At 38.9% G+C, this 9,210-nt stretch overlaps 1 non-coding gene and 2 pseudogenes across 3 annotated transcripts in view; 2 read left to right on the forward strand and 1 right to left on the reverse strand.

Moving 5' to 3' along the window:
* LOC144662526 (uncharacterized) overlaps positions 1-9,210 on the reverse strand; it is a 379,417-nt pseudogene that overhangs the window by 273,862 nt on the left and 96,345 nt on the right. The gene's annotated exons all lie outside the window — the stretch shown is intronic.
* LOC144662537 (uncharacterized) overlaps positions 1-9,210 on the forward strand; it is a 241,253-nt pseudogene that overhangs the window by 82,166 nt on the left and 149,877 nt on the right. The window lies entirely within an intron of this gene.
* Trnat-agu (transfer RNA threonine (anticodon AGU)) lies at positions 5,774-5,847 on the forward strand. Its single transcript has one exon. It is a non-coding gene; the product is annotated as a tRNA-Thr (tRNA).

Consider the following 9,210-nt stretch of genomic DNA (forward strand, 5'->3'; position numbering starts at 1 on the left):
GGTGACTAACTGACTCATCGGCTGACAAACTAACTGACCAATTGCTCGAGTAACTTACTTGCAAAGGGACGTACGGATGTGAAGACAGCACTGACTGACTGATTGAAGTCAGTCAGTCCTTGCTGTCTTCATTGAAAGACTTGCTTTTAAAACCGTCCCTTGTTCCCAATATACATGACACAAGTTTCATTACCATTGCTACCATTACCATTTATTGCTTTTAAACAAAACTTGTACCAGAATTTATCTCATTGGAACTTAAAGTTTAAAATGAAAATTGAGTTTCCCATGTTTGTTTAAGAGCAACAGTACCGTGATGGCTGGTTATATTTGATTGCTTGCTTAATCCACGTTTTATTTCCAACGATTGTTTCGTGTTTTTTTTTTTTTTTTTTTTTTTTTTTTTTAAATGTTTTCCTTTATTGATATTTACACACTTAGCATTACATAGGTGATTGGAATAAAAAAAGTAACAAGTGTTAAATTTACAATTAAGTAACAGATGATAATAATTTCCATATAGCAAGTTTACATCAATAGTTTGGACTTTTAATAATCGAAATTAATACACGCAACAAAAAGAAATAAGCAACAAACATACGAAAAAAAAAAAAAAAAAAAAAAAAAAGCGAATCTAGCACTATAATTCCTTACTTATTATCTGGGAGAATATATCCACTTCTTTTCGAAATATCTTTTCTTATTAATTTTCTTTTCAGTTTCATATTTAGTAAGTATTTTGTTCTGATAACCTTGAATTTTAGGATATGTTTGGTTTCTTCTGCAGTCCCACAAAAACAATTTTCCAATAATAATAAAATAATTTAGTAAATCAAGTGAAGGGCATTGTTTTGATATTATTCCAAACAAAACGTTTTGCAAAGTAAGACGAACTGCTTGATTTGATAAGAGGTACCAGTAAGATTCAAAATCATTCCAAAACTGCCTAACGCGGGAGCACTGGTAAAAAAAGTGATACAAAGTTTCTGGTTCCGCCTCACAGAAAGTACATAAATCATTTGTTCTGTAACCAATTTTGTGTAATTTCGTGTTCGTGTAAAGAATATTGTTAAGTACTTTGTACTGAAAGGCCTTTACATATGATTCGAGTACAACGGAATGAGGTAATGTGAAAAATTCTCGTAGTTGATCATCCGAAATATTGAAATCGCTTTTCCATTTATGAACAATATTAGGAGGCTGTGCTTTGTTCATAACAAGAAGCGAATAATAATCTTTTGATTTCTTTTTCTTCACGTCGAAGATGTTGTGGTCAATGAAAAATGAAGGAGATGTAAGTGGCGGGCATGCATATCTACCTTTTGAAAGGTTGGGTATAGAGTGGCGAAGGCCTGCCCATTGTAAAAAATTAGTTTTACTTATTTTATATGAAACGCGGTCAAAGGAGTCAATATTGTTTAAATTGAATAGCAGATCCTTTATACAGATGATTCCAGATTCAACATAATTTTTGTAATAAACAGGCTTGTTGTCTATTCGTATTTCTTTGTTATTCCAAATGATGTTTTGCCAGTTCCTTTCGGTAGCAAAATTTTCGCGGAATTGCGACCACCACAATAACAGTTCACGATAAAACTGGGAAGAGATTGTATAATCGTTAACATCGTAGTTACAATTAAAAAAGAAAAGACCCCCAATGGATTTTAATTGGTGTTTTAAGTACTGCTTCCATGTTCCATCATTGCCATTAAATATTCGTTTTAGCCATGCTAATCTTAAAGATTTAACCATGCTCTCTAGGTCGATCATTTTTAGGCCACCTTTCCCATATTCATTTATTGCTGACAAGCGTGTTACTTTGTCTGTTCCTTTCCACAGGAATTTAAATAGCAATTGATTCAATTGTTTAACCAATTCGTTAGGTGTGGGCAAAAGCGAGCATGTGTAAACAAATTTTGGGATTAGAAATGATTTTATAATTGTCACCTTTCCGTAAATTGATAGGCCTCTTGAGGACCAAATGTTGATAAGCTTTTTGATGCTGTCCAATCTTTCAATGAAATTCTTTTCTTTAAGCAGTTTCAGATCATAAGTGAAATACACTCCAAGGGCCTTAATCGGTTCATTCGGCCATTTGATTCCGAAGGGTTTCGTTTTGTTTTCCTTAGATGATCCAATCCACATGCCTTCGGTTTTTGTACAGTTTATCTCAAGTCCCGAAATCGCTTTAAAACTATCCAATAACTCAAACAATGTTTCTGCTGAATTTATGTCTGAGAGCACTGCAGTTGTATCATCTGCATATTGTAAAAGCTTAGTTTCCTCGTTCTCGATCATTATTCCTTTAATACTTTTGTTTTGACGCATAGCGATTGCCAGAGTTTCAACGACTAATATAAAAAGGTAAGGGGAGAGTGGATCTCCCTGCCAGACACCTCGCTCGAGCGTAAAATATCGTGAAGCAGTACCATTATTAATGGTGCAGCTTTGTATGTTTTTATAAAACGTTTTGACCCAGCGAATGAAGTCTGGGCCAAAATTAAAAGCTTCTAGGCATTTCAAAAGAAAATCCCACTCTACACTGTCAAAAGCTTTTTTGAAATCAATAAAAATCATGAGGCCTGGGATGTTTTCTTCGACAGTGTAGTCCATTACATCGTAAATAGATCGAATAGTTTCGCCTATAAAGCGATCCTTGACGTATCCTGTCTGGTTGTGATGAATAATCTCGGGTAAAACATTTTTAATTCTTGAAGCTATTACTTTTGACATAATTTTCGTATCAACATTAACTAGGGAAATTGGGCGCCAATTTTCAAGGAGTGAGCGATCTTTTCCTTTCTTCTCGATAAGAGTGATCACCGCTTGTTTTTGGGAGCAGGACAACTCACCTTTTTCAAAACACTCATTTGCACATCTTATAAAACTGTCGCCAATTAGAGGCCAGAATTTTTTATAGAATTCAATAGGAATGCCATCGTTTCCTGGTGTTTTGTTATCGCGAAAGCTATCAAGGAGACAAGGACATTCTTCTAGCGAGATTTTACCCTCACACTCTCTTTTCTGTTCCTCGGAAAGTTTTGGTATATTTAAATCACCTAAAAAGGTGGACCTTTTTAGGGCAATGTCTGGATCGTTATTGCCACTTTTATATAAATCACAATAAAAACGTTCCTGTTCCCTTAAAATGTAAGTCGGATCTGTGTTAATTACACCATTAATGTATAATTTTCGTATACATTTCTTGACATGATTTCTTTTCTCTAAGTTCAAGAAATATTTTGTACTTTTTTCACCATGTTCGTGCCATCGGGCACGTGCACGTATAATTATTCCTTTTGTTTTCTCTTCATAGAATGCTTCTAGTTTTTCCCGAGCTGCGTGATAGTGAAAAGTGTTGGAATCGCTTAACGTTTTATCTAATGTTTTCTTTGCCTTGTCGAGTTCATTTTGAAGATTTCTTTCTTTCTCGACCCTTTCTTTCGCTCTCTTTTTCGAATGCAATATAGTATGCGCTCTAATGTTATATTTAATCCAATCCCAAGCGCTACGGTCGTCTGAAAGTTCTGTTTGTCCTTCTGCCGTCCAAATTGGAATCATTTTCGTAACACTATCTACATATTCTTTATCTGTAAGAAAGGAACAGTTCATCTTCCAAAAACCAGGGCCTTTAAGCTCTTTATCTATCTCTTCAAATTCTAAGGCAATTGCGTCATGATCTGTTCTTATGGCAGCGACTATATCAGTTGATTTTACAAGATCGTTTAAATTATTCGAAATTAGCCAATAATCCAGACGACAAAAAACTCTGGGGGATTTTTGACTCCACGTAAAACTTTTTTTATCCGGGTTTTTAATTCTCCATATATCCACTAAATCAAGTTCATTTTGTAAACAATCAATGCATGCTACCACCGATTTTCTTTGGTTAAGAGAACCTCCTCTTTTGTCGCAGGCTGGATTAAGTGGGCAGTTAAAATCACCTCCTGTGATTATTTTCTCCTCCGATTCGTACTCAACACTCTGAATTAGTCTAAAGAAAGATATTGCTCAATTCACAACAAAGGAAAAATGATAGATCACCTTACTTTGATTCATTTATGTAAAATTGACGACTAACCTTTCTGGCGAGCTCCAGCCATAAAAAATAGAGCCGCCATCTTTTAATGCGCACGTATGTTAATGTCCAACACAATACTGCGGGACTACCTAAAAATCGTGTAATGCTAAAATAAATGTCAATAGAACTGAATTTGGTGCAAGAGATTTTCGAGTTGTTCAAAATGTTAAGCTTCCAAATGGCTTTTTGCTTTCTTTCAAACATTGCGTGATTTGTCACATAGTTACCAAAGCGATGGTGTCCATGGCTCCCGTTACAAAACTTGCATTTTTTAAAGGTAGTGTGACCCTGAAAGGAGTAGCTTGCGTGAAGGTTGTCCAGCCAATTTTCTCACGCGGAAATATGTGACTGCTTGCACGCAGGCTATAAAAGCAATAGTTTGCTTACATGAAATGCAGTAACAACGAACGAAATTCCAACTGTGACACCTGTTCATCGCCCTGGTTTATTCTTTGAAACATTCAGTTTAAATTATATGTGTTTAAGTTACCCTTTAGGAACATGACTGAGGTGAGATACATCAGCGCCATCGCCAATATTATGGACATGGTCCTGATAATGAAGGCCCTTGGTGTTTCGCTTGAAGGACTTCAGACATCACACGAGATGAAGCACCGGGTGAAAGAAACGCTTAAAATGTCAGAGAAGAAACCCAGCTGGACGGCAAAGGAGGTGAGGTTATTCAGGCTGAGGCTCGTCGAGTCAATTTCGGAAAAACCGATAGCTCGACGCAAGTTATCTGAAGAATATCAGATTCAATAATTCCTTTGCTGGACATAAAAAACCGTCCAATTTATAGAAACGCAACCAATGTTTTATTACTTTTTTTGGTGTGCAATCACGAAATTCTACAGATTACCCTAGCCCAAACGTCATTACTTCGGGATAAGGGCAGACGGAATTTTAGTTTTTAAGAACAACGAGAACTGATATTCTGAAGATGGATTAATCGATTTCTGCCGAACGGCCGAGAATGTTACTTGAAAATAAGAGTTTAGGTACCAGCGCGAAACACCTCAGCTATCTATTTACTTTTTAAGCAAATGAAAGATCATCGCAGTAATGTACATTACTGCGATGATCTTTCATTTGCTTAAAATGTATATCCGCAGTACAAATATATGAATTTCATATATTCATTTCATATCTTTTTCATCCACGGGTATATTACGAACTCACAAGTGACCAGCTCCCAGTTGGCTTGATAGCTCAGCTGCCTGCACTAGTATCGCAGAGGTCATGGGTTCGATTTCCGTTCAAGCCTGAATTTGTTTCAGGCTTGCTTTTCTCAACTGCTTAAGTTGAGTACATTACTGCGATGATCTTTCATTTGCTTAAAATGTATATCCGCAGTACAAATATATGAATTTCATATATTAATTTCATATCTTAACCATCCACGGGTATATTACGAACTCACAAGTGACCAGCTCCCAGTTGGCTTGATAGCTCAGTTGGTTAGAGCGCTGCACTAGTATCGCAGAGGTCATGGGTTCGATTCGCGTTCAAGTCTGAATTTTTTTCAGGCTTGCTTTTCTCAACTGCTTAAGTTGGGTACATTACTGTGATGATCTTTCATTATTTTGCTTAAAATGTATACTTGCAGTACAAATATATAAATTTCATATATTCATTTCATATCTTAACCATCCACGGGTATATTACGAACTAACAAGTGACCAGCTCCCAGTTGGCTTGATAGCTCAGCTGGTTAGAGCGCTGCACTAGTATCGCAGAGGTCATGGGTTCGATTCCCATTCAAGCCTGAATTTGTTTCAGGCTTGCTTTTCTCAACTGCTTAAGTTGAGTACAGTTACTGCGATGATCTTTCATTTGCTTAAATGTATATCCGCAGTACAAAGATATGAATTTCATAAAATGTATATTCATTTCATATCTATTTACTGTTATACAATAACCTGAATTCTACGCGCATTTGGATTGGTTCTTCCTTATGATCTGTTAGAGTACAGACGCATAGATGACGTCACGCGGTGGTGTGACGCGCGCGCGTGATCTAGACTGTCCACAGCCCTCTATTTTTTCGTGTTTTTCGATCGATGAGCGCGCGGTGAGCACGGCGAGAGAACTGGACGCCAGCGCACCCCCCTCCCCACGCGCGCTCGCGCTTCGCGCTCGCTTCGTTTGCTTTTTTGCGTTGAAAAATCAAGAGGCTGTGGACAGTCTACGCGTGATCAAAGTTCATAGTCCACATCAAAGTTGTCGGCAAAGTTTTTCAAACTCGTGAAGCCACAGTGAGAAATAATACGCCAAGCATCGTTCACCTTTCGGAGCATTTAACTGGGCTAAACAAGCTTGGAGAAGATAGTGAATTAAATAATAAAGGTGGTAAATTTCAAGCTCGCTGATAAATAGTGAAGAAATTATCCAACATGACACGAGCATAGGACAAAGAAAAAATCTGAGTCCCCGACGAGAATCAAACCCATGGCCTCCCAGATACCGGTTGGGCACTCTAACCAACTGAATAATTTCTTCACTATTTATCACCGAGCTTGAAATTTACCATCTTTGTTATTTATATTTACTACACATTTGATGATTTCGACATTGCTGATCCTAGCAGTATGCAGGACGCGTGTCACATATCAACCTAGTAAATGGCCCAGCTCAACAACGAGTCTCTCGTAGCTCAGTTGGTTAGAGCGCCCAACCGGCATCTGGGAGGCCATGGGTTCGATTCCCGTCGGGGACTCAGATTTTTTCTTTGTCCCATGCTCGTGTCATGTTATTATTGAGAACGTGAAGATGGATCCTCGGATAAGCACGGTAAAAAACGAAAAGCCTTTTTGAGCTTTTTGGGCCAGGCCTATGGCCACTCCTCCTGGATGTCAGTCACTAGTTAAGCTTGATTCAAAGCCCAGCTCACTTACTATTAGGGAATCGCGTCTTATTACCACCCTTACGACCACATTGTACCTAAACAAAGACATTATAGAATAGTGTTTGTGCTTAGTTTTGATCAGATCTTCTGCCGGTCAAGTGTCAATGACGTGACCCTCGATGGAGGGAAATCAGGCCGATAGCTAAGAAATCCGACTGTTGTCCAAAAATAATGCCGCTTTAGGGGAAAAAAAGGTAATCTTTGACACATATAAATAAGTCAAAACGGTTTAAAAGGTGGAAGTAAATGTAGTTGAAAGATTCTTTCCTCAAAAGCTTTTGTTCAACATTTGTGTCAAGTCTAATATACGAGCGGTTTTTACCTAGATCGTGAAATAGTTTCAACAATTAGATGCTATTAGTCACTAATGCAATTGTTTAGTTTTGACTATTTAGCACTAAATATTGGTGGTTGTTCAGCAGATTAAATAAAATCCCTCTGCACGAATGTTTTGAATGTTGACTGGTTGGTAGACTGACTGACTGACTGACTGACTGACTGACTGACTGACTGACGGACAGGCAGACGGACTGACTGATCCACTGACTGAATGACTGATTGACTGATTTGCTCGCTGGCCTGCCGGCTGGCTGGCCGACTGACTGACTGACTGACTGACTGACCGGCTGGCTGACTGACTGACTGACTGAATGACTGACTGAATGACAGACGGACAGACGGACGGACGGACTGATCGAATGACTGACCGAATGACTGACTGAATGACTGACTGGCTGGCTGTCTGACTGGCTGGCTGGCTGGCTGGCCGACTGACTGACTGACTGACTGACCGACTGACTGGCTGGCTGGCTGGCTGGCTAACTGACTGACTGACTGACTGACTGACTGACTGACTGACTGACTGACCGACTGACCGACTGACCGACTGACCGACTGACTGACTGACTGACTGACTGACTGACTTGCAGGCTGGCCGACTGACTGTAACAGAAAATTGTCACGCCAGTGCCTTAAACCACTCGGCCACTCCAATACTGCAGACTAGTGCTATAAAAGGGGTAGACACTTCAAGTCAGTCTCCCCCCCTCCCCTAACCAGGCCCACGAGCTTCAACGGTCTACTCTTATGTCAACAGGACTGAACGTTTGTGCAAGAGGTCCTCTAATCTGTTCGACGAAAATGTTAAACAATTTTAAGGTGGCTTACTACAGCTTTGGGTGGGTAAATGAGCCCAACTTTTAACTCCTTTTTAAAATGTTCAGAAAGGTTTTATCTTTCCCTTATTGTTGTTTGTTGCGATGTAAAATCATCATATTCCACATGTGAACAATAAAAATGCTAGTAAACAGCCAAAAAGCTTAAGAGGAGACTGGACACTAGTACTTTCAATGGCGTTTTTCGTTAAATGTACATGAATGCCCCCAGCTCCAAGTTTCAGAGATTAGACATTGGGCCCGATGGAATATCTATGCAACAAAATATATATTTGTAAGAGGGATTTGTCGTAAAAGTGGGAAAATTTTTGAAAATACTATTTTGAAAATACCGGTAGCTCGAAATCTGTCTAAGAGATTTTATTTTAATTTGGATGAATGTTTCATCAAAGTTTATTTCTAATTTCTAAAATTTTGAGGTGGTCATACGCATAGATAATGAGAAAAACACCATTAAAATTACTAGTGCCCATACCCCTCTTAAGCGCACGGTCATCGTTTTAGCGTTTTTAGCATGCTTATTGTTCAAAAGACGCATATATGATTGTACGATGTAAGAGAAAATAATATGAAAATCATCTTACAAAAAGAGCAAAAAGGTTGCGCTCATTTACCCCCTCAAAACTGTAGTAGGAGCTGTAGTAAGCCACCTAAAGCTTTCAGATGGCTATATTTTTGCTTTTTTGTCAAACATTGCGTGACCTGTCACGTGATTATCATGGTGACGGCTCAACCAATAGCTCGCGACGGCGTTGCAAATACCGAAGATTGTATGACCTGTCTGTCTCCAATATTTCCTCAAGCGGAAAAACGAGACGGCTGCACCCAGGCTATGAAATCAATGGTTATTTTTTTGTTTTGGTATATGAAATGTTTTTACAACAAGCGACACACATATAAGACACCGCTTTTGGCGCAAATAGCAACAACTCGCTCGGCTCGCCCGGGCTCGCCTCGCTCCTTGTAGCTATTTGCGACCAAAAGCGGTGTCTTATATGTGTGTATGCGCGAGCGGCACGCACATATCGCGAGCGACCTTGCTGCGCCAG

This window comes from Oculina patagonica, chromosome 8, assembly GCF_052425735.1.
Source record: "Oculina patagonica isolate OP01 chromosome 8, crgOcupat, whole genome shotgun sequence".
NCBI classification, from domain to species: Eukaryota; Metazoa; Cnidaria; class Anthozoa; order Scleractinia; family Oculinidae; genus Oculina; species Oculina patagonica.